This window comes from Cygnus olor, chromosome 2, assembly GCF_009769625.2.
Source record: "Cygnus olor isolate bCygOlo1 chromosome 2, bCygOlo1.pri.v2, whole genome shotgun sequence".
In the NCBI taxonomy this organism is placed as follows: domain Eukaryota; kingdom Metazoa; phylum Chordata; class Aves; order Anseriformes; family Anatidae; genus Cygnus; species Cygnus olor.
In genome coordinates, this window is record NC_049170.1 from 114,503,741 (window position 1) to 114,530,928 (window position 27,188).

At 36.9% G+C, this 27,188-nt stretch overlaps 1 long non-coding RNA gene across 1 annotated transcript; it reads left to right on the top strand.

The window, feature by feature from the left end:
* The first annotated feature begins 952 nt into the window (after positions 1-952).
* On the top strand, positions 953-27,188 carry LOC121065455. Its single transcript, XR_005817071.1, has 3 exons — positions 953-1,045; positions 26,848-26,932; positions 27,081-27,188. It is a non-coding gene; the product is annotated as an uncharacterized LOC121065455 (long non-coding RNA).

Here is a 27,188-nt window from a genome sequence, read left to right on the forward strand (position 1 = left end):
TTCTTTCACATGATTACCCTTCCTTCATGCCCAAAAAAATGCACACAACCTGGAAGCATAGGCTTCTGTGGGAGAATGAAGTAACATGGCATCTGTGTATTTTCAAAGCACTGCCTGTTTTTGTTTTACAGCCACCAGCACTTCCATAAAGGCAGTTGAATAGCACCGCAACAATATTCTCTTTCAAGAATCTTGTTCTTTAGCTAAAGCAAAACCAAACAAAAACCCTTCCAATTACAGAGATTAAACTCTTTCCCTGCTTGTATAATGTTCCCTACCGCAAACTCCGCATAACTGAAATTATCTATCAACATTCATAAGTCCCATTTGTAACAAAAGTAATTTTGGGAGACAATGGGGAAAGGGTTTTTTGTTTTGTTAGTGCAAAACTAGCAGTTAGGGTTTTGTTTTGTTTGTGGTTTTGTTTTGTTTTGTTTTGGAGAGGGAAGGATGCAAGCAGAAAGATTTTCGTGTTTATTCTCTGAGCTGATGGCAGCCATGTAACTGTTCAGTACAACCCTGAACTAATAATCACTGTTAAAAAGTCAGGTATATTGGGTCTATGCCATATGTATGTGGCTATATAGCTTCTGTTAGACTCAGGGCACAAGCCTGCCTGTGAACGGCTGAGCAGACATATGTTAAATAGCATTACCTGGTAACATCTGCCAAAATAATTAGATCCTGCCTGAAGACTAGCAATGTCTCCTACAACAGCTGCTCTGGTTCTCTTCATAAAGGAAGGCATTCATGCAAAGAAAAAGGTTACCTGCTTTCTTTTACAGGTTGTCAGGGGAGAGTGGATTTCTTTAAAGGGAGATGGTCTATAAAAGCTTTCTTTCATAAATCTGTGCTGACCTCCTGTAATTAGTTGCCTAGCAGCCTCCACAGCAGATAGTGAGCATCTGGTTCCTAGAAGGTTACTTGCTGGTTAGGGCTGATCCTGGAAGGGGAATCTTTAATGAAACAGCAGCACAACGTTAAGAAAAACTTCAGTCGCTTGCTTCCTGAGTAAGCATGGCTGTAGAAAGAAAAACATAAGGATGTAAGTGCTTGCAGGTAAAACGTGAATGTATTGGACAGGAAACCATGAAGAAGGTCTTTTTTTTTTTTTTTTTTTTTTTTTTTTCTGATGAACTCTTAATTAGTGAGATGCTTGAAAAGGAAATGTGGGGGTAGGGGAGGAGGGTCAGTAGGCAGAGAGAGGAAAGTGAAGGATTCTGTCAAAGGCAAGGCTACTGAACCAGCTGTTCTGAAGAGTAGCTAGCTAGCAGCAAAGCTTTGGTTCAGATTTTCTCAGAGGAATCTGAAGATACACATTCTGTATTGACTTTCTGATAGTGCTCTCAGCTATTCAGTTGGTCTCAAGCCATAACCCTTTTTGAAGATATATTTACCAAATCCATGAAGTAGGTCTGCATGGAAAATGTTTTAGCAAAGAGTTATTTGTGTTTCTAAAAAACTGTATCCAGTCATTCCTATCAGCCTTTTGTCAGATAATACATATTCTGCAAGACGTGCACCCCAAAATAATCTGGCAAGCCTCTTCCAAAGTATCTCTGTCTGGGATGACTGTATGACATTTATTTTTAGCTTCAGCTACCCAGTTTGTTAAAAATCTAGTTGCTCAGAAGATTTTACTTAAGCTTTTTGCTTATGGCTGTCTGCAATGGACTTTTTTACCCCTCAATGAAGAGTAGGTTTTAGTTTCCAGAATCCTTCCTGGTTTTGTAGCGTGGTGTTTTTCTTCTTCTTCTTCTTAATATTGACCTCTAGTTTCTGCCTGGAAGCTCTGATTACTGAAGCTTAGCAGATACACGTGTATATAAAGTGCTAAGCATATGCTCAAGTGCTGTCTAGTGGGTTCTACAGGATAGTAGGGGAAATATTGGTCTGAAACAAACTTATTACTGTTTTTCCTAATGCCTTCTATCTGAACTTCTTCATCACTAGGCAACCCAACACAGCTGGTAACAGTCATGAACTTGGACAGGCTGGAAGGGGAAAGCAGGAAGAGAATGAAAATTAATTGAGAAAGAAACAAAAAAAAGTATATATATATATGAAGGATAACGACAGAGAATTAAGGTCTTTAGAGGAAAAGTGAACTGCTTTAGCCATCTCTTGCTCCTAACCTAAGTAATTAAAAAATGAGAGCAACCTCCACCCCTTTATCCTGTTCATATAGTTGTACCACTAATGTGATGGGGGGGGGGGGAGGGGGCGAGTGAAAAAAAAAAAATAAAAGAGCTTCAGCTGTTTGGTTAATGACTCTAGAGGCTGTAGCAAGATAGAGAACAACAGAGGGAATCCAGCTGGGGATTCTCCTTCCAGAAAGCCTTCAAAATAGACACTACATACTTGTTTTTGCTCATATTACTGGTTCTGGAACTTGATGGAGAACAGTTAACAAATGCATCTAGCTGGTGCCTCTTCTTTTTCTTTCTTTCTATGTTTATTAAAGATAAATATTAAGACAAGAATAAAAGGCCTACAAATTTCAAGATGCTTTGAAGGATAAAGGCAGATGTTCACCTATTGGAAGATGTCTGTTATGCTAGTTCTTGCTTATCTATTGTCTGTAGAAGTGTTGTCTTTTTCATATCTGTGCTTGCATTTAATTATTTCTGAACTCCTCAGTGTTTATTCTTGAAAACTCCTAATCTTTTTTTTTTTTTTTTAGACTTTCTGCTTAAATTATTTCTTTTAAATTAAGCCTGAGCCATGTTAGTGTTCCAGCATGTCAACCTTTTACTGCCAGTGATAATGGTAATGAATGCATCAGCATTGCAAGTCACAGGAAACCATTACTGTGGAAGCAAGGTTTCAATTTTCCCGTATCTGAAACAAGAGAAGTAGGGGGGGTCATGTTTTTTTTTTGTTGTTTGTTTGTTTTGTTGTTGTTGTTCTTTTTTTTTTTTGCGGGTGGGGGGTAGAGGGGTGTCGGTGTTGCTGTTTTATTGGCAGGGGGGTTGTTATTTATTTAATCATACTAACAGTAGAAAAAGCAGCACTATAGTACTAGCTGGGAGGTGCTAGCTACTATATTTCCATGCCTTTTTCTTCATTTCTTTTGGTTAGCTGATTACAGTAAAATGGTAGTGAAATGTATCAGCATATGGCAGTGGACAAGGGCGAGGAAACACGAGTGAGTGAATGTACCAAGACAGAAATAAGTAAAAGTCAACTTTGTGTTGCTGGGTCAATTTCTCTCATCTCTCCATGAGTTTAATTAACAGCAAAATATGCCTTACATACACTAATGTGCCCACTGAGTCCAACAGTAATGATTCTGTCTTCATCCATTACATTTCAGGAATAGCTTGTGTTTCTCAGCCTTGAATTGGTGAAACAGATGGGATTACAAACTAACTCCAAATATATTTTGGGTCTTCAAAAAACATGATTTGGTGTACAAGTGAGTCAACAATATGATGATGTAGAACATGATTTTGTATGCAGCTAGGAAAGGGATGAGTTGAACTCCCATTTTGAAACTGAAAAGTCAAATGCTATATGCCACAAAAAGTTGTTTGCCCAGCCCTGCCTAAAAGGGCGACAATGCATTAATTCCCAAATTCTGCAGCTTTTGTGTTATGTGCTCCATTTATTTTCTGTTGTAAATAAATTCTTGGGCTTGTTACAAGAAAAATAACACTTGTTCTGTTTTTAATTTAATTTAAAAGGGCAAGAAAAGAAGGGGATGATGGCTTCTAGCCTTGAATAAATGTAGTTTCTCCTGTTGATGCATATTGGTGAAAGCAGCAGTAGTGTTGCTGGTAGATGAGCTGCTGTGCTTTGACTACCATCTTACAAACAGTCTTGGCAGAGTCACTGCATGTGACAGCAAGAGGTTCTATCTACAGTAGTGTACAGTTTGATAGGATGTAGTGTTAAATGCCTGAGGGATGAAAGAGCATACATTCAAGTTCCCCACTGAGATTTTGGATCTAGCACATACCCTGTAATAGGACAAGCACTTGGAAGGAGCAATCATGAATGCAGTGCACAAAGTCTAGTCTCTTTCTCTCTCTCTCCTTCCACCAAATGGCAGATCTTGGAGTGCTTTCTGAAAGAAGCAAATCTGCTCTCATTGCAATAGGCTTACCTGTACTTTCTTCTTACAGAAAGGATTCTGATTTTGGGGACTATGTGCTCATTTGTGTTGGCCATATTTGTACTCTCTCTCTTCATTTGTGAAATGCTCCAATATGTAATTGGAGGAAAAAACTTCACAGTAAAATTTAGTCTATAATAACCTGTTAACCTTAGTATTGTCTTCTCTATTATGCATGTGTATAGGCATGTGTGTATGTGCATATGTATGCTTATCTGGGCTATTTTTTTTCTCTGTACTTCTGGTTACCACTTGATTTTTAATATTAAGTGCTCAAATAATCCTTCCTTAACTTCAACAAAAGCTCCCATTAACCTTTTCCCAGTGTCTCCTTCAGCAGCAACAGGCCTTTTTGAGTCTAAATATTAAGCTGCAGAAAGCAATGTATTACAGATATCTGCAGACTTGGACTGTTGTGGTATTTTGTGACTTTGGTATTATCTTCATGTAATCATGAATATTGATTCAAATTATAATTGAAGTGATACTTGAGGTCTGACCTGATTTACTTAGTTTTTCAAAACCAGACTATTTCCTGAAGTATTTTGTTTCTTAACAAGAAATAGTGTTGAATTCCAGTTTCTCAGTTACATAGAATCTGAGTTTCTAAAATAGACCTTTTTTTTTTTTTTTTTTTTTTTTTTTTTTAAAGTTTAGCACATGATAAAAGATTGGAGAGGGCTGGCTACTACTCATCTAATTCCTGTGTGCAGCTCTGTTTGGGGTTTGCTTGTCACCTGATGCTAAAATAGAGCACCCCAAAGTTTTATTTTGACAGCAAGATATTTTCAGATAGCAATGATTTGCCAGCTTCTGTTCTATGCACTTTCTATCCCAATGGCTAAAAAGAGCAGAAATAGGTAGAGAGAACTTGATCAACTTGATGTCACTATGGGTCAGTTGGGAAATCTTTGCTGTGCCATAGACTCCCTGTGTCAGTAGAAAGGTACAGCAGTGAAATAAAAACATGCTATCTTTTAAACCCAAGACTATCATCATATACAGGAAAAAAAAAAAAAAAAAAGGATTTAAATCCTATTCATAGATTGTGAACTCTTGCTTAGTTTTTGAGCTACTAATATTAATACTAACATATGATAGAGTTTAATATTGTTGCTGCCGTGCTTTTGGAGTATAATCTTTCCAGAGCTGTATCAGGGTCTCACGCTATCACTTCATTTAAATATAATATATACCAAAAGTAGATTTTGGTTTGGTCTGACTGATCTACCTTTCGATGATGTGACTAGATAAGATACAAACTAAAGGCCAGTTTCACTCTGCATCTGATGACTGGGCTAGAGTAGATTAAACACAAATTTCCACTGGCACAGCTATCATGAGTAGGCCTATATGTGGGGCTAGTAACCTTGTTTCAAACATCAAAGTCTCTATGCAGGGTGATTATACCATCATGCTTTTCATTTATTTCTGGCAACTTGAGTAATGTCAAAGACAAACAGTTTGGTATTAAATAACATTAATTACTTTCCCAAGGGGATCCAGTCTAGTAAGTCCAGAGCTCTAGAAAAACTTCTGATTTTTTTCTTCTCTTTATGTCGTTTTGTCGTCTTTTTCGTAACTGCTCAGTGTTGGTAGCTGCATGATGTTGTGGTTTTGACTGTTTGTGTATTAATTACCTGTACAGCAAGGAATGTTTCCCTCGGACTGCTGCATGATACCATTTTCTCAGTAGTAAGTGGGACAGTAGGACACAGTCACCCTATGATTGTTACAAGGTAGTTATGAATCCTGTCCTACTGGTCTGTACAATTCAGCCAGAGAAGCACTATTGCTCTTCATGCATAGCTGATGCGTTGAGGACTGGTGCGGTAAAGTCTCTGCTAATTTGGGTATCTCTTCATTGCAATCCTCTTTCAGAGTACCAGATGTGTTGATAGACCTAAGAGCTTCTGGACAGCTCTGAAGACCTGGTCCATAAGTGCCCTTCTGCAAAGGGCACAGAGCTCTGTCAATGGTATGGGTCCATAAACCAAGTTAAAATGAATTGTGGTGGGCTTCCCACTTCCTCTGAAGCTACCTTCATTGAAGCTGGTAGGATTGAACTGGAATAAGGCTGATACTTGTCTTGCCTACACTTTCTTATTTGTCTAAAATAATTATTTTTGCTGTTCTCACACAACATTTCAGGTAAAGTTCTTTCAGTACTCTTTTAAATACTGCTATCAATGAATACCTCACTTGCCAGTCTCCTTGTAGTTTTCAGAAGCCATGAAATGGTAAACAACATGCATGGATTGACCTTATCATTCTCTTGTCTTTTTTTTTTTTTTTTTTTTCTTTTCAGATTTTCCCTTGAGTTTGGGTAATGCAATCAAGTAATAGGATTTCTGGCCAGTAGAGCTATACTGCTATTTGTTCTGATTTGTTCAGTAAGCTGAATTTAATTGAATGATACTGATCAGTTCTTCCTACTATAAACATGGGGTGTGCTTTTTGTTTTTCCTACCAAAATTGTTTAACAAGTAGTGGAATGGATAATTGCCAAAAAAACATCTTCTATAAAAGTATTGATTTTTTTTTTTTCTTTTGGATGGTTTCTCCTTTCACCTCACCACCCCCAAACAGAACACCTTTTCATTGTAAAAGTATGAGTATGCGCATCCGAACTTCCAGACAGCTGACCTCTAAAGTGAACTAGGAAAGGGAGGGAAAGGTTCTTCATAGAAGATAGATCTAAGTTTTCTTTTATCTTCACATCAGCATATATTTATTTTACAGTTTGGGGGAGTGTCAACAGAAATGTTTGTCTTTGCTGCAGAATTGTCTACATCTCTGTAAATAACTTAATTGAGCTGTGAATATTCAGTGATTGAAACCTAATTACTTTGTGGCTTAATTTGAGTACTGCCTGACTGCTCTGGAGTTGCAGGCAATTTAACAATGTAGACAGTACATGAACACAGAATGTTAAACAGTGACTGGGACAGAGTTAGAAATTAAGAAATAACTCTCATACAGTTTAAAAGTACACCACTGACTGGGCTATTTGTACCATCCAAGGGCTTTATGCAGGCAGCTTTATGCACAGTTCTTTCTGAAATATCTATGGGAATGTTTTTATACATCATTAAGTAATTGCTTTTCCCCTCCCTATAGGATTTTATAATCATTTTGCTCATAAAGATTAATGACGTAGCACAATGAATCACATTTACTCCTGTGAGCTCCAGCTTTCAGCTTTAATAGCAGGTTAGGTATCACGCAGTTATTCTTCCTATGAGTTTCTTTAAATATTTCCACTAACAGTCTCATTGTTTCTGGAGGGAATGTGAAGTCTGTGCTGTTCCTGAAGAGACATTTCAATCATGTTAAATTGCATAGCATGCAGTGCTTTTGCACTGTGCTTTTCTGATACCTGTAAAATGAAGCCATCGTTGAATATCCTTCCTATAGAACTTTAATCCCCATCTTCCTGGGTCATGCTAATGACAGATCAAAACCATTATTCCTCTTATATATGATTTTATGCTTCTAGCTTTCATCTGACTTGCAACAGACTCGTAATATGAATGACTACTGTTAAATTATACATAGAATTAATATTTAGCTGCTCATAAAATGATGTACTTCTAAAGAACTCTGCATTTTAAATTGCATTCTCATTTTTTAGAAGTGATGAGACAGTTCAAGGTGGGGGAGGGGAGTTCATTTGCAAAAATAAAAATAAAAAGCATATAACATATTCTCCAGCGGAAAGCAAAGGAAATGAGAATAATGGAAAAATGGAAGCATATGAATAAAGATGATACACAACACTTGTATTGTTCAGCTATTATTCTATGAACCAGTCATCAATAGTGATGCATTCAATAATTTACTAGCAGATTACTGAAATGAAGAAATAAGACTTTCCATTAATTTATCAGTTTATTATCTAAGTTTCTGTTCTATGTTCATATATCTCAAGGAAGATTTTTAAGAGTTGTCAGGAGAGTGGATTTAAGAACTATCTGGACTACATAACAATGAGCTAAAAGCATTTCAAGGTGCTACTCTACCGAGTTAAGAGTTATCATGACAAAATTACTTGTTCCGTTTGATTTTCTTTTCCTACCGATGTCTTTGTATGAGTAAAATGAGAATATTTCACAAGAAGTTATCATCTTTAGTAAATTAGCTGGGGGTGCAGGGTGAAGCACTCTGCAGTTCAGTCAGGCCTTCAAAGTCAATGTGATCAATATGTTAGAGTACTGCATGGACCTGGCAAAATAAAACTTGTTTGCTTAGTATGAGGAATTTCTGAGCAAGGAGGGAGTCTGGCTACCCCGTTAAGTTGTGGCCTCCCCTTAATGGGCATCAAATGACTTCTGAGGTGGGTTTTCTGCACTGTGCAATACCAAAATTTAGTGCTGTTCTTGGTGTCCCTGTGGGATAACAGAGAGAGATCGAGAATAACTGTAACTAAACCATTATAACCTAATGAGGAAATAGACAAGCAATGGGTGCACCATGAAATGTTACACCTATTAAAAATAAGAAATCATATATTTTAACATTTGCTCTATTTGCAAATCACTGTAATAAGTTCCTAGTTTACATTATTTCCACGCATCTTTCTTTAGTCTGCCAAAAATATTCAAGTAGTATTCCTAAATCTCTCCTGCAGTCTGTGACATAGCTATTTCTTCTGCCTTTCTTCTTTGGCATACCTAAGTCTGCCAAAATAAACAATAAAGTCTTTTGAATCTTCAGCACGTTTAGAAGACCATGTTCTCCCAGGAATTTTGCACTGCATAAAAGAGACCAGAGAAGAAATTTAGCTCTGGGCCCAGGCTAACCATAGTGGCGCTGCACCTCAGCTACTTCTCTTTTCTAAGAGTCCAGGTTTATTCTGATAGATCTGTACAGTGTACTGTCCCTGCAGTGTGTTGAAAAAGCTTAGACAGTATACCTTGCACGTTTGGGGCAGCTTGCTATGCCCCTGCTAAGAAAGGGACAAGGCCAAATTTTCTCCGCTAGTGTAGCCTGATGCATGGAATAAATGCTTAAACTCACATGATGCAACAAGAGATATACAATTGTATATTTTGCAGCCTAATCATAGAATCACTTAGGTTAGAAAAGACCTCTAAGATCATCTAGTCCAACCTTTAACCTGTGGACTGAGAAGTCCACTGCTAAGCTGTGCTACTAAGTTCTACATCTACCCATTTCCTGAAGACCTCCAGGGATGGTGACTCAACCACTTTCCTGGGCAGCCTGTTCCGATGCCACACAACCATTTCAGTAAAGAAATTTTCCACCGCTGGGTGGATCCTATCTGGCCCCATAGACTTGCATATATCTAAGTGGAGTAGCAGGTTGCTAATCATTTCCTCTTGGATTATGAGGGCTTCGTTCTGCTCCCTGTAAATCCCTCCGATGGGATCTAGGCCTTTCTAGTTACTACTCTAGATTGTGTCCACATTGCAAGACCTCAAAATTTCATTCTGCTATGGAGCCTTAGAGTCATATAATAGCTTTTGGTACTTTTTTTTTTTTTTTAAACCAGGAAGGTTTCCTAGAAGTCTATGTAGTGTTTGGCCCACAAAAGTGCTGTGCTTAGAGTATGGTGGAACATGGAGATTTGGGTGTTTGCCCTCATCTTAGAAAGGCTCACAAGTCTGCAAAGCCCAGGGAAGAGTTCTGCATGGGATAAGACTTTAATTGTGTGAACTTTGCTGTTGCTGAGAGGGCAGGTGCATAATGTGTGTCATCTAAAGAATCTAACGTGTGTATGGAGAAAGTGAAACCTGCAATACTGATTGACAAGAGCCAGGTATCTGAAAACTGTCCTCTATATCATTTCTACAGTCTATGTCATCCAGCTAAGCTTTTTAGACTGGAGCTACTGTGTGCATAGTAAAATAGGGACAGAGTACTCAATTCACCCATAAGGCTGAAAAGAGAATAATTCATTTCCTAGTGTGTAAGATCCCCAAGGAATGGTGATATTTCATTGTATTATTCAATAAAAAGTACATAAGCTGTCCCTGAATCAAGGATCTAACAACTAATTTTGTGGTACTCTCTTAGTGCTCTATCTTATGAAACTTTCCAGCTATCACAATACATGGTACAAAAAACCTCAGACTCATTGAATTCTAAAACATAAGTATCTGGTTCCTGACAAAATACTCTGCACTTCAGAGTATGTGAATAGCATCTTTTTGTGTTTTTTTTTGTCTTCCCTCCCTCCCCCCCTCCTTCCCTCCTTCCTTCTCACTGTCACAGGATTCATAAGAAATGTCTCTGGCACAAGGACATGATCTGAACCCCTTCTGAGTATGGTTGCAAATGTTGGAATCACTTTGTGATGTTTCAGCTTCAAAGAGAACCTCAGAGGTGCATTGAATACAATTTCTGATTCCAGTAGCCCCTTCTAGGATTGTCTTTGACCCAGCGGAGATTTTTCAGAAGTTATGTATGGCTAGAGGGTAGCCCCTTCCAACTCTGTAGATGCTACAAAATGCAATCCACATAACTGCTGAAAAGTCTATAAATCACCCGCTGGCCCAACTGTTCTTTCTTAAAAGTACTTTGCAACCATTGAGGCACATGAAGCAAGGATTAAATGCTTTTTTTTTTGCACTGTGAGACTACATAGGAACAAAAGAACTTTCTAAAGTCAATCAATACAATGAACAATCTCTGGGATTTTTTCCTAAATCTATAAATGTTTTTCCAGTGGATGCTAGTAAAGGAGTAGTCCAGAAATTCTTTTCTTCCAGAAAATAGTTCTTCAAGTAGCTATATCTCTGATCCAGATAAAGTGCTGTTAGAAAATGTAAAACTATAGAAAAGTAGGTGATGACTAATATTATTGTTCTGTGTTTGAAAAAGTGGAAGGAAAATGCTAGCCATAAAAAATTACCACAAATTTGAAATACTTTTTAAGACATGACATGATTCTTTTCCAGTGCAGCCTGGTGTTTAACTCCACCAGCAGCAGTGGGACAGGATCTTTAAAACAGGGAAGTACAGAGAATTTTGTGCATTCTGTTTCATGTGGATAACTGAGTGATGAATGTGTGCCAGTATGCTACAAGTGATACGCCTTTTCAGCTACACAGCAAAACACAAAGTTTTTGAGGAGTGTTTCAAACAACTTCTCTCTTCTTGATAAGCTAAGACCTGAAATTCAGGATTGTCCTTCAGTGTGGTAATTTTGCTCTACAAAAGCAGAGAGTTCAAGGAAAGTCCTAGTAGTAAATGAGAGCACCACAGTGGTTTTGCAGCAGTTTTAACACTGGTGACCACCAAAACAGGTCAATGACCACTTGTGTCCTTAGGTTGACTCTCATCAGTAAATGAAGTACCAGAAACTTCAGACTTCTCGCCGATTAGCACTTATTTCTCTAATTAAGCTAATCTTATGAAATGTAGTGTTAGTAATGGTATAATGTCAAATGTAGCAGGTGGAGAGAAGTCCAGCTGGCCATTTGTTCAATGAGAACGGAAGCCGTGAAAGAGACTGTGCTACAGGATTCAGTGCTAATACCATGTGATGAGAAAGAGAAGTATCCTGAAATATGAAACTAACACTTTTATTAGAATCACAGATAAAATAGGTCAGAAGGAACCATCTGTCAAAGAAAGGGCAACTTTAACGTTACATCAGGTTGCTCATTTTCAACATAAATTAAAGAACATCCTGGCAAGATAGTGAAGAAGCTTTGCATAAACTTCTGTTGTTGTTGTTTTCCCCATGATCCTGAGGAGTCAGTCCATTGCATTCACAAATCCCTTGAGGACTTTGGTCAACTGCTGCTTTAAAATACAGGAATAAAAAAGTGTAACAGCCCCAAAATATTACATGCTGTGTTTCTGCTCTCACTGTTCCCTGGGTCTTTCCTTGACGTATTTCTGCATAACATAGGGTAGGTAACAAGAAAAGGCAGCAGTATTCACATAGGAAAACTGAAGTTATCTGAAATTAACCTGAGCTCTTTATGTTCTCTATGAAGAGAAAGGCTTCTGCTGAGCACCAGAGCTGAATACGTGCCCTATGTTGTCCTCTGGAACTCTGTCTCTTCTGAATAGAAGACAAATTTCCAAATTTAGGCCACTGTCAAAGCTGTAAATGCCTCTCAGGGTGTCAGGTGGTGTCAAATCAGAATCTCAAAAGGCCTAGGTGACCTTACCATCCAGGAGGTCATAAATTTATAGCAAATTTTCTGAATGCTGTCAGTGTCTAGCTGTTTGCTTCTGTCTTACCTGGGTAATGCAAAGATTATTCAGGTAAATATAAGAAATCTGGCCCTGTAATACAAAAACTCTAAAATCCCTTTACACACAATGAGCTGTTGACTTGAATTTAGTAGATGGAATTATTTTTCTCCCCCATAATCATCACTGCTTTCTTCCTTGTTTTTCTTAGATGCCTCTAATTGTTAAAATATTTAGTCATTCTAACATGCTTCCCTACTCCATTGACTTTTCAGTTTGTAAGTGATAAATGGAAGCATTCCATTAACGAGTCTTTCCCAGTTGTACTCTCCTCCTTTCAGGAAATTATCTTTTTGTTATTAAATATTGAAATACATAATGCAGCTCCTTATTGACCCTTCTTGACTTGATACTTCTACAGATCTGTCCCCCGCGTCAGAAGTGATATTCTATTCCAAACTGTCTGCAAATTGGAATCTTCACATCCAGGGGGAATGGCAAGCATCACTCTGGAAAGACTGAGACTTTACTGTGTGATTCCCTCTGTGCTTCTGCAACCTTTTCAAAAGGAGATTCCAGAAGAAATTGCTATTTGATGTGATAATATAAGGAAGTATTATTTACTTTTACTCCTTCAATACTTGCTATATAACTTTTGACTTGGATTCACCCCAAAAATTTACCATGAAGTAAGACTACATACTTTGTCTTCAAATTATTTTTTTTTCCTCTACATGCTTAGATATTTTCATGATGATTCAGCTCTTCCTTAGACCTGTGGTGACTAGCTAATATTCAGATGAACTGTTTCCTATTCACACTGCTTCATGGACTGTTGGTTTGGGAAGCAAGTAAGAAAACTGGTTTCTTTTGCTCTCTTCCCCTGAGCATTGCTTTCACAAGCATGCAAATGACCTTCTTTCCCATCATCATAGTTTCAGTTCAAGTCTGTGTATAGATTTAAATTCCATTCATTCTTTCCTTCCTTATTTTTTTTTCCCTGTACTGTTACCTTCAGGCCAAAGGGAGATTTTCCAGCTATCAGCAAATTCTGTAAAGAGTTCTGAGTAAAGCCCTTTTTGCAATTTGTATAACAAGTGACCACTTGTCAGAATTCATGCACACCTGCCTTGGGTAGAGATGGGCCACAGGTGAAGCTAGAAATTATACTTACTCTCTTACCTACTACAGTTTCTGTTACTGTTTCCAGTGTAATAATGCTCTGAATGTCTGTGTCCACAGTCGCAGACAACACGGCACCTTTACATAATACTAATTTGACAGAACTACAGTCATGTAATTTAACAAGAAAGGTGCTTAAATATGGCATCTTTTCATAGCTATCTGATGAGCATGAGTGAGAATGTCCACAAACGATAAAAAAAAAAAAAAGAAGAGGGGAGATAAATATATTCAGCTTGCCCTTGGGATGACTAACAGTACACAAAGTGTAAGATACCGAAGGGTACCATTCGTACAGGTCCAGTAATGGAGTTCCTGCTCTTGGATGAAGGGAATTCAAACTGTTTTCTTTCTCAAAGGGCTACTTTCCCACTTAAGGGCAGGAAAGGAGCCTTGTTCGTACATGGAGCTTGGGGAGATTTTTTTTTTTCTTTGAACGTCAAATAACTTTTCACATAATGAAAATGTACTTTACACTTTCTTCGTGCATAATATTTCAACCAAGGCTCCTCAAAGCTTTTGCTGATGTTTGAATGTATTCCAGAAGATGGATCAGCAGTAATAAGGCATTTTTTTTCTTTAGTCTTGTACTGGCAGATTTGCCAGTCCCTAGGCAGTCTAGGCAACCTTGAAAGCCCACTAAAGCCAGTGAGCCTTGGTTGGTCTCTACCTCCAACAGAAACTCAAGTTTATAACATGATTATAGCACTGATTCAGTTCATCATGATCACTACATGTTAATTTTCCACAAGCATATGCCAAAGTGTATTTTACTAGAAAACCTTACTTTCCTTATCACTTCCTTAACATTAGAACTAACTTTGAACTCTGATGTAACTGTTACCAATAGGGTCTATAGAATAGTATCTGACATTTATAGTCAAATTTATTCAACAGTAAATGAAAATACTTGATTTGTCCAAACTATGTAAAGTGACTGACAAAATCTTATTAGCATACAGTTTGGTTTAAGGTAAAATGACTTAAGAGATCTTAAAGCATAAACAGTTTTTTTCATATTAACTCTTTTAATAAAATACAATGCTAAAACAATTTCAGAACATAAGGCAAATTCAGAAACAAGGGCTGTTATTTATAGAGTCGTTCAGTGAAGCTATTTCTGTTCTCAATTACTTTTATTCCTTTCTGATTTGCCAGTTTGCAGTTAATCTGTAAAGCACTGCTGTATATAATCATTTTCTCCCTTTCAAAACATAGGTGTTATCAATTGCTTAGGTTCTTCTCACTGTGCCAGAGGAGAGAAATTTTATATTTTATCCTTCCGAGTGCCATAAATAAATAGTATAAGGTAGTGAAAAAGAAAACATCAATACTTTGGGGTGTAAAAAAAAATTTAGAAAGCACACGATGTTCACCTGCTATTACTGTCATTTTTACTGTCTTCCCTAGTCTTTCCTTTTAACTTGATTATGTCTGGGATTGTTATGGGAATCTAAGCCTCTCACAACCTTTGCTTCTCACTTATAGAAGTATAAGAAGTATAGAAGCCTACAAATAGTAACAGTGCTCTGAAACACTGCAGGATGAAATCTGCTAGAATTCATGAAGCTTTCAAAGATAATAATAATAAATAAAAAATCTAAATTCATTAGATGATTTATTCCTCGGAAACAACTTAGCCACTTTGACTTATAATGGAGCTTGAAGTGGGGGAAACAGTATCCTCCTAACAAAAATCAGACAGATTGGTTCCTAATTACAATGTTATATGTTCCAGAGCCATGTAGTCTTTGGGGTTTTGTCTGTATTTTTCTCTGAGAAAAGACATCCATTTAAAACAGCTGCAGCTCCAAAAGGGCTTTCAGTGGCAAATTGATTTGATTGATTCAAATTTGATTACATACTGGAAACACATTTAGTTCAAGTTAAGCACATTAGCACACATCAGCCAGAATAAAATTCCAATTGCTTCTTTGTTATTCATTAATGGAACTTAATGACTCCAACAAAACATTAATGAAGAAAAAATATTGGCTTGCATAATTCATTTGGAAAAATTAATTGTTTTATTAAGGGCAGCCTACTGCATATAGTAATTACTGAAGCTTTGGTGGGGAATTGCTTCATGATATTTATTTTGCAAGTGGTTGTTTACTCCTTTCATTTCACATTGATTTCTTTATGCAGAATGTATATTTTACTTGCAGAAGTAAATTATAATACTTTGAAATGCTGATCACAACTAAGTATTTGAAATTGATAGGGTGACTGAATTTTTACACTCAAGCTGTTAACATGATGTTTACCACATTCAGCATCTACTGGGAAGATGAGAAAATTTGTCTAGACATAATACATGATTAAGTCAGGAAAGACCTTTGCAAAAGCTAATTTACTAGTTCCAGTGGATGACAGATAGACAATTCATTTGAGCTGTATTTTTCTAACAAGTAGAAAATAACTTCCAAGGCCATATTTACTTCCTCATAAGTTCCCCTAAGAAATGCATGAGAACATCTCATAAGGCCTTAATATCAAGACAATGAAGAGTTCTAGAAGCAGTTGTGGGTTTTGTTGTTGTTGTTTGTTTGTTTGTTTTTGATTTTGTTCATGTTACTTGCCCACTACAAACAAAAATTTGCATTCAAAGGACATAAAACTTTAGGTAGATTTAAATTGACAGAAGGCCCTACACGATTCAGGTGGTAGGAGTTACAGTCTAATGCCCTTTCCCTCACATTGTTTAATTCTATGGATTTGTTGGGTCTGGTGGAGTCTAAAGCCAATATAGGCATTTACAGGTGAGACATTGCAGTGTTGTGTTGTTTTTGTTGTTGTTGTTCTCTTTTTGTTTTGTTTTGTTTCTCCTAGCACCCAGAACTAAGCACCAATCAAGGTCTGCTATGTACCCAGATCAGGATTTGGTTAAAGTACTTTGTAGCTCTCAGAAGGGCCAACAGTTGAAGCTTCCTTAGTGTGGAAATCAGATCATCATGGAAACAAAGGCAAGGAGGGGACTCTTGCGGGGGACTGGGGCTTGCCTAAAGCCCCAGAAGAAGGAAGTGCTGTGAGGTTCCTGCATCCATCCCATCCATTGTGGTATGGAAATGAAACATAAGGGGGTCCAAAAATGCAAGCTAGACCAAGCCAAGAAAAATGACGCAAAGAAATTTTTTCTCTCTTTTTCATTCTAGGTTCACGTTTAGGCATGTAGATCCTTTTATTTTCTGTTCATGGCAGATGAATTTCAGTGGATGGAAAGAGCCAAGAAACTAGTCTATAGGGTGCTTGTCAGTGGGACATGAAGACTGAGCTGAGGACACCACTCCTATTCCCCAGATGAGCATTCTGTGCAATTTCTTCATGCAACTAGGTGTTTGGAGAAGGTGAACACCTGCACAGGGAGTATAAATGCTTGTTTCAGGATCCTGGTCCCATTCTGTAGATAAGGCAAATAGAAGCTCAGCATGTAATTCCTACTTTTATAGGTGGCTTAGTTCTTTACTGGTGCTAATTTGTAGTTGATAAAATTAAGTTTTAAGTGAAACCCGACATGAAAGTGTTTTTGAATTAAATAGCAGTTGGTATCATTCAGTAGTCTTGTTGACAGCAAAAACAAAGTTCACCTGGAGGGATACAGTTGGCTACAGCTATTGAAGTAAAAGTCACTTACCTAATAATTGACATACAGGGGGTGGGGGGGAAGAGAGAGAAAAAAAAAGAAAAAGAAAATGAAAAAAAAAAAAAGAAGGAAATGAAGAAGGGGAAAGGGAAGGGCTTCTTTTAATTTTTTCCCCAAGGGGAGTAGGTTTTTTTTGTTGTAGTTGTTGGTTTTTTTGTTTCTTTATCTGGAAAAGCAATGCTCTTTTATCAGTGTTGGGTGAGAAGGAAATCTGTGAGTGACAGTATTACAGAATTCTAACCAGACTCCCAGAAGTGTCAGTTCACTGAGCACTTGGAAGACTCTGCAGGCTCTAGATGTAAATATGAACCATATGTCATCGTATTGATAAAACTGTACAAAATAAATCTGAGTTTTTTCTGTGGTTGGCTTCTTATTGCTGCATATATACATATATGAACAGTGTTTGGCTACATAATTACTGCTTTAATAGAAAAGCAAAATCTATTTGTATATCTTTTGTCATTTTGATCACAGTGCATGCACCGTCTATAGTTTGGGTTTTCTGTTTTTCCACTTAAATTAATTTTAGCAATTCCTTTTGCCTAACAAGCAAAGAAACTGCCTAAGTGCAGGAGATATGATCCAAAGCTTACTGTGATTTATGTGATCTTCACATTGCATTTAGTAGGATTTGCATTAAAATCTTCACTTAGCAATACACATGAAACATAGTAGGATAGAAAACAGGTACTGGAGATGAGTTAGTTTAGGCAGTCACACTTGGAATTAATTGTTAAAATTCTCTATAAATCATTTTCCTAGGCAGCTAGTTTTCTACAAATACAAAGCTGTCTTGTTTTACTACTGAGTCATTAGACAAAATACTCTAGGCAAGTCTCTTCTTGCTTTGGAGGGTGTGAGGGAAGGGTTTTTTTCCCAATTTCTTCCGTGCCAATAGTGAAACGTATATATTGTTCATTTAGACTGAGGTGGAGAGTCTCAACTCTCTACTACCAAATAAAGACAGCTTCCTTCCTCATAGCTGAAAAAGAAGTGACTAGTAGAAGACAAACTTTCATTACTGCCTGGTCACTAATTTATAAGATTTTTTCCAGTGAAACTGAGAACCACCTTTAATATCAAAGGCTCAGTGGCTTCTGTGACTTTTGCTAGAGGCAACGGTTGACCAGCATGACATGGTGGCCCTATTTTTGTGCTGCTTCTGCAAGCAAAAGGCAAAACTAGGAAAAAAGTTGAAGAAAAGTCAAAGGTGCTACAGGGGATTCTAGTCTTCGGTCTCTCCTGAAAGACAGTGCTAACCTGCAGCAAATGAAAGGGAAAGTAAGAAATGGTGGAAAACAGATGATATATAGACAGATTTTTTTTTTCTTTTCGCGTTCAATGAGTAAATACATAACAGACCACATGATGGCAGCACAGGCTGCAAAATGTAAAGGAGATGCTGTACATCGTGAGACAAGTAGATAACGATAATCTAACTTTGAATCTTCTGTCCTGCAAACGCTGCTGAGGTTTTGCAAAGTGCTAACCCGCTCTTTTCTTGTACACTACTCATGTCTATAGAGTGCACTTTTCCATTAAAGATCCTCTTCTTGAGATCCTGTAGGTATTTGCTCAGAATTATAAGGACTTTTCTTTCCTAGTGACCTCCTTTTGTTTTCCCACAGCCTCCACTTTTCCTTACTCTCTTTAAACAGTAATTCCTTCAGTTCAAGATGCATTTGCACCTGGTTCCTGCTCCACCTGCACAAGACTGAGGTTATAGCTTAGCAGGACAGACCGTGCTTGAAGGCAAAGGCAAGTTCTAGGAGAAATCTTTGCTTTCCACATACAGCTGTCTCTGGCATCCTTTCATTAATTTCCAGTTTCAGAATAAAAATTAAAATGGAGGAAAATAGGTTGCAATCCTGCTGCCTGACTAAAGGAGGGCTTAGGAGCTGTGATGGAGAAGGGGTGAGTATGAAACCTGAGCAAGGTGCCCTTCTCTGCAGCCCTTTTAACCTTCCTTTTGTTTTTTGGGTTCCTTACTACCCAGGCTTAATCTTGACCATCTTACTCCAAACTCCTTTTTTATCTGTGTCTGATTAAGAAGTATACAGCAGACAAATATGCAGTAAATGAAACTATTATAACCATAATGCTTACAAATGGTAAGAGCAGTCTAAAAATGAAAAATGATAAATCGCTTTTATCTGGATATGGGATACTGGTGTCTTTTCATTCGATTTAGTCCTAACATGATTTGTAGAAGATTTTTGCAGTTTAAGAGTTACTGCAGTGTTTGGCTATATTTGCATGTTTGCAGAAGCCCGAGCAATTTAGGGATGGAACAGGTGTTTTTGAAACTCTCACATTATGTCTTTTGCTGCCATCCTGAGGCCAACTCTCACAGTACGTATTAATGCTACAAATTACCATCTATCTGTGCTAGGCTGCACAAACACTGCACATCACTGCTCAGTGAAATGTAACTCTGGATCACCATTTGAGTCTGCTTAAAATCCTTGTAATTTCAGAGGTAGCTCAAGATAACTTTTAGTGTTATTCCAAGCAGGTAAATTATATTTTATTTTTTATAAACACCATATTCTGTTATATTTTTGGTGCAAAGCCCATTCTAATTACTGTTTTTGTGACTGAAGTCTAATTTGATGTACTACTTACTCCTCCACTAAGCATGTATAATTCTGACTGATACAATGATTCTTTGCCTTTTGTGAATAGTAGATTATTTGTCTGTGTATAACAGTGTATATATATAGTATAATCTATAACCTGTTATCTTTGAGTCCTACATGTTGTCTTAGAAATTGAGGGATGAGTATGTAGTCTTCATAGCTACACACAGTTTCTAAGGTATGGTCATAAGAAATAACACCTGGAATGAAACTTAAAGTTATGCAATGAAACTTAGAGGGAAGATATATTTTTATATCGCAGATGGTTATTCAAGAGCTCAAATACCTAACTGAGCTAGTGAGAAACTTTTTAGGTTCTTTCCTTTGGGAATCTACATGCTATATTTTTCCTCATCTCCTTTCATTGAGACATGGAGAGTGCTGAACCTATTTAGCTCATCTTTTTTTCATTGAAACTTTTATCTACTTTCTCATTATTGCACCTTCTCTACTTTATTCTGATGAAATATTTTGATGAAAATTAAGGATTTTTCTTAGTAGAAACTGAGTCTCACAAGTTTGTACTACAGTCAGCTATGGCAGAACTTGTGAAACATTGGGTGTAAGATGAGATTTGTTTCTCTGGTTCAGCCATGGATGCTTGTTTGTCTGCCTTGGCTTGATAGGCAGAATGGGAGCCAGAAATGTCAGCCAAATCTCTGAGAAGTCAGCTCTGGAAATATTACGTATTCCTTAAGCGTGAATTGGTATGAGTCTTTTTTATCTCTGTAGATATATGCAACTAAAATTTCATTAATAATAATTTCTTCAGGTTAGAAATTAGGAGAAGTTTCTTCTCTGAAGGAGTAGTCAGGCATTGGAATGGGTTGCCCAGGGAGGTGGTGGAGTCACTGTCCCTGGGGGTGTTAAAGGAAAGGTTGGATGTGGTACTTAGGGACATCGTTTAGTGGGTGACATTGGTGGTAGGGGTATGGTTGGACCAGATGATCTTGGAGGTCTTCTCCAACCTTAATGATTCTATGATTCTGATTCTTTTTTCTTCAAAGCAAATTTGTGATTTGATCCAATTCTTGCCTATAGAAGATTTCTTAGTTAATCAGGAAGTGAGCTTGGAAGAAAACAATTTGTAACAGATTTATGACCAAAATGATTTATCCTTGAGGTTGAAATGAGAACTTGAATATTGAGGGTGGAATATGAAACTTGAATATATCAGTGGAGACTGATAGATTTCAAAAGAACCTAATATGCTTTGCAATACAACTCTTTCAATAAGATCCATATAAAATGCATATATTCCACATTAAAATACTAGAAATATTTACGATACTTAGATTCTCTTCTCTACAGACAGTCAGCGAACTAGGTTGAAATGGCATCCTATACAGAGAAGTCTTTGGATTTAGCTAAAATCTCTCTCCCTTTCCACAATATAAAAAAGGTTTTTCTTGCCTTTGCAAAGTGTTTCCATTTCTTCTTTTCATAAGATTTAACTGGTCTTACCACAGTGAACAATCTGCTCCTGAGACACTTTTGATTCTGTGAGAAATTAACCTGTTTTTTAATGTGCTTAAGCAGAGATCCACTTGGCAGGAAGAAGATAGGATAAAGAGAATATGCTTTTAATTCATTTTACCTGCAACTTTGATGGACCTAGGTTATTCAGGTATTCCTTATCTGTTTCACTCTCAGCCCAGATGCTTTTTTGCTTTTGAGGTAGAGTCTTGCCCATAGGATCTGACAAATCTTCTCTCCCTTGACTGTCTCTCCAGGTTTCAAGAGTCCCGTGGACAATATTCTGCATTGCCCTTAAGCAAAAGAAGGGGGGTTGGGGGCTGGGGGGGTGTTAGATGATCTTTTATATTTGTTCACATAGAAGAGCAAATAAAACTCAGTGGAGTTAATGAGTGCCTTGACATTTGGTTACAAAGAAACAAATTTCAGATTAAAAATCTTAAAGGCAGCTCCTACAGTGAGTTTAACTTGTACTGGAAATGTGCCAGGATTTTTATAGAGTATCTTGCTTGGCTCAAGTAAAAGTAACCTGTAATATAGCTAATCTTACTCAACTACTCTGCTGACACCATGTAGAGAAAGATTATGTGATTGAGGAAGAAAAGGTTGCTGAAATACACAGGGTAATCACGGGTTGTTCCTATACCCAAAGCAGGAATTTTCAGTTCTTCAAAATTTAATTAAGAAAAATTACTTCAGCTATGTGAGGTTTACTATAAATATTCAGGATGTCCAATGACTCCTTCTGTTCCCAAATGTGCTGCTTCTTTACTGGAAAAAAACTGCAAATCTCTCTTCCATGGAAGCACCCAGACCTCAGCCATAAGAGTACAGATTCCATTTTTGTATGTTTTTCCTGTACTTTACTTTACTTTTAGAGGCCAATTTCATCAAACTTTTTCAAGGACTTCAAATGTATTCAGTCCTTATAGATTTTAGGAAAAGGATAGATATGAGAAACATAACTGAATCGAGAGAAGCCTGTTGCTTAGCTCAGGTATGTATGAATCACGTTTGCTGAATAGTTCTTTGAACGGCGAATCTTATTTGTAAGTGACCCATATTCTTAGTTGTGAGGTTTTGCATTTTTTTTCCGAACAGTTTTATTGCTGGAAATAATATCTACTTGAGTGAAATAACTATGCAGCTTTTTATTATTATTTTAATTAAGAAAATTGTACTGGACATCAGTTTCTCTCAGTGATATAGCCCCACTCTAACAATGCATTGTCTTGGCTCTGGCTATAAAAGATTACTGCTTTAAACAATTTAAATGGAATAAAAGCCATCAGTTCTGTGTGAAGCATCTTTATATGCTCACAGAGTGAACTGCGTACGTGTTGCAAACCGAGGCAAGTGGAAGCTCACAGTAAACTTCACAGAACATTTTGCTTCTACATTGGCTTTTCAACAAAAAGGCAACACCAGAAATAGGAAGCTACTGAACTGAGTTATTAACTTTGTACCAAATTCAAGTTGTTAAAATTTGCTGCAAACTTGGTAGTATAAAAATGGTCCTACTTCCCAAACCCACAGCAAGCAGTGATTATATTTTTTCCACTCTGCTGTATGAGACTGTTTGCACCCTCTTCCCAGTTTCTGATCAAAGTGTTCACTAACTTCAGTAAATACGTAATGTTATCCAGAAATACAGATTAAGATTCTGTATGTGGGAAATAGCTTAAGTGATTAGGAAATTGGATTAAAAAGTTGAATTCAGCTTGCCATTTTGTGGCAATATTACAAAATATTTTTCAAGTGTTATTTATGGTCTTATGGACAGAAAGATATCAAGAACCACACTGAAACATAATTGATGGCCATTGTAGTTTTAGTCATAACAACAAGTTTAAAGAAGTAAATCAAACAAGAGTTAAGAAATCACACACATACACAGGGCTGAATTTTCCCTGTTTTAATGAACCTACAATTTTCCATATGATTTTGTCTCAAGATTGATTTGTCCAAGGGAGGTAGAAAGATGACATCTTAGTTTTAAACACTGTTAAAAATATGAAAAACCCCTTTATAGGTGTAATGCAAACATTCTTGGTTATAGGGTCAGTAAATTGCTTCAAGGAGCCTTTGCCCTGATGATAGCTTTGAATTACAGCTAAAGATGCAACTAAAGTTTAAAGGAATCCTGTAAAAAATAATGTCAAATATCTATATGTATTAGCCTCCTAGTCTTATTGTTGCTAGCAGATGCTATTAGGATATGTTTTAATTCAGCTGTTTGTAAAAGATTAGTGACATCTTTATCATGGAGAAAAATAAGACGATGCAGTGATTACACAAAGGAGTAAACACTGGCTAAAAGTGTAATGCACTCAGTATGTAAACTACATCACAGATTGTGGACATAGTTTAAAGATTCCAGGTTTATCTGTAGTGTTAGCCTGCACTGGTTCCCTTGCTAAACATTTTCCTTTCCATATTACTTAAGACATAATTAAACAGTCATGCATTCTTCTGCCTTCAGCCACACATTACCTGGTATCTGAAGGGCCATTTCTTTCTCTTAGGCTGTGATTCTTTGCTGCAGAAATGAAACAAAAGCTATAATCTAGTTTTGAGTAGATCTCAGACAAATAAGCTATTTACTACCTTCCAGCATTCCTTTGCTATGCATCATTATCATAAAAGCAGAGCTATTTCTCCTACTACTTGTGTACAGAACTAATGTGATTTCTTGATGCTAGCACTCACAATCACTATATACATTATTTAACCTTCTTCTTGACTTTTCCTGTAGGTCTTTTCTTTTCAGACTTCTGGATTTCCCCAACCCTCCCAGCTGAGATCAGTGAGACTATGTCAACATAAAAGCCATCCCTTTCAGAAGATCCCAGTTTCTCACACCAGTGCCTTCTCCTGTAATATCTCTCCAAATTATTTAAATAAATCTGTTACAAATGTTCAGAACTGCAGGTCTCTCCTGGTTTTTTTTTTTTTTTTTTTTTTTTTTGTGGTTTCTGTTTGTTTGTTTGTTTGTTTGTTTCTCTCCAGCTTTTCATCTAACATCCTTATTCAAAGCATCCTGGTGATAGTAGGAATGAGCTAATAGCAATGAGTCAATTTAAAGATTATAGCTCTAACCAAATAATTTTACTTGCTTTCGGAAAACAATAACACAGATGTAAAGGGACACGATCGACATAAGAAGTCTAATAGATTTTCCTCTGTTAAAAGGAGTTCCTTTCTCTGGAATTTATTACTGCAGGAAGCTGAGGTGAACAAATCTGCAACAGGTTTAAACATTTTTTTTACTTTTCAGTGTTCTAGACACAAATATTAAAGGAATACTAATTCACCTTAAAACCATTCAATTTATATGGTATCTCTGTTGTAGTCTGCAACCTTTTCTGTATCTGGTATTGGAATAAAATTGGACTAAATGGCCAGTGGGATGAACAGAATATGGGTGTGATGTATTAGGAATCTAACCTAGATTAGAGCTATGAGTGTAAATACCTCTCTAACACTTTACTGTCATGGACTGTAACTAATAAAGCTCTCCAGATTGTTCAGCAGTTTGCTGTTATCTCAACAGTCTTTGGGATATAACTTCCTTACCCATCCTCCTCCCTGCACAGATCTGCACCCTGCTTTAACTCAACATAAAATAAACCCTTTCTTCTCTGAACTTTCCAATCAGGTGATCTCCCATAACTCCCAAAATGGTGACTGTAGATCATCTATTCTTCTTTCTCTGTGACCGCAACATGACAAAATTACACTTGAATGATATGCTGGTTACATTAAGACATTATAGATAGAAGTCAGAACATTTGCTTTAGCTTCACACAGGTGAATAACTAGTTTGAAATGGATCCAGCTAATCTAAAAATGATAAATTTTACTTGGATTCTGTTGATAAAATCTTGGTAAAAAATAAATAAAAATCTTTTGGTAAGGGTGGTAAGGGTGTTTCCAGCCAGACAAACACAAAATAACTTTAATATGAGAGGCAAGAATAAGTTATTTGTTATGTTTTGTGGATTGAACATTAAGTTCAAATGTCTCAGAAATAAGTTCATCCACTCAAACTGGCTCAAAAATTACATGTAAGAATTGCAGAAATCAATAAGCAATTTGTAGATGGTCCTATTTGTAATTATTTTAGATTCAGAAAAATGTCTTCAAAGATAAGGTCTGCCACTAAACCCTGATTTACACTCCCCCCCCCGCCCCCCCCCCCCCCCCCCCCTAGATTTCCCACGGGGATATGTTTAAGACTGAGGCAGGCCTGGGGCTGCAAACACCAGACAGAAAACAGTAAAGAATAAGGATAAATTTGATTTGACTGAGCTAACACTTAACATTTATCAGAGAGGCATAGATTTTAAAGTAATTATAGAGAAATGGGAGCAGTAAAGAAAATCAACCTTAGAATATAAATTAGGTTAGTCTGTAACAACTGGAAAAATCATTGTCTCATATCATCTTTGATATCCCTGACACGTCCCACCTATTCTGGGATAATAACTGACATTGGATGTCCAGACTGTGTTTGTCTCTGAAGTCCAACCACTAAGTTCAAGTCTGTGCAAAAGTTCATCCATGTGATATTCTTCTGAAATACAGCAGTTCCTCTTGTAGAATCAAATCAGTTTTCCCTTCATGAGTTTCCTTTGCCTGTTTTAAACTGGTGGGAGTACCCAAGGTTTGTTTCAGGCAAATTTGCTGCCCTTACTTTGACACGGTTTTCATAATTTCTGTTTGCTTCTTCATAGTGCATATTGTATGGGAGTAAACACTCACTGCAATTTTTAAATGTAATATTTAGCTTGAAACTCCTGAATAACTTTTCCTCTGTAAAACTGTGACTTGTTTTCACTTTATTTTCCCATCACATGGTCAATCATGAGGTTCATATGCTCTGAGCCCAAGTAACAGTCAATGGCTTGTTCGTGTCTGTTTAACCAAGCTTCAGTTCACAAGACAATAGCCGTTTTCTATATAAACCTGAAAAATCGCCAGGTAGAAATAGGTGAAATACATACATAAAAAAATATAGAAATCACTAGACCTAAAGGGAAACTGTTGCTTTTATAGTTAGGTAATTCAAAAAGAAATTAAGAGATTCTCCCTTAAGGGAAGAACCCTCTACATAGTGAACTTCAAAAAAGATGATCTATAAGAAGCGTTTTATTACAATGGCTCAGTGAAATCTAGCTTCTTGATTTCACAATGTAGCTCTGAGCAATAGCTCAAATTGGTTCCTGCCTCAAAGGTTCTGTAACCTCTCCTGATGCTATTGAATATTAGAATTCTCTGACACAAACTTTCAAAAGGGTTCCCAAAGGCAACAAACTTCTATAAAATAACATTGTTCAAAAAACATGGAGTACCTTAGTTTTCTTTTTTCATACAACTCACGATAAATTATTATATCGAAAGGAATATAATTTCCCAACATAGTAGGCAACAATAAAATCCCAAGATATAGTATTCTGTATAATAATCGATTTTAGGAGATTGTTTCTTAGCTGCCTGCTATAGACTTTGAATTCCTTTCTCCTAAAAATCTCTGGTTTAAAACAAACAAACAAACAACAACAAAACAGAAAAGTATAACTTTGACTTGTTTGTGGTTCTTGTTTCTTTTTCAGCTTGATTCTGCTCAGCACTGGCCTCATCTGCTACTGATGATTTCTCCTCAAAAAACATTTATTTTGGGGTGGGATATAGAAGAATGTGAGTTGATTAACTTTTCAGACAATTTTTAATCATTATTTAGAGGAAATATTTTTACATAAGTTACCTCCTCACTCCACATGTCCTCCTTTTCTATAGTGTAATAAAATGAACAATGGTACTTAACCATTTATTCTGCATGTTACAGAGACCCATTGGAAGCCCTGATGCTTATTTGACAGGGTTGATGAGCAGCAATAGTTACAACTGAAGTCAGTGAGAACTGTGCTGTAGACCACCAAGTGGCTAAATGAGG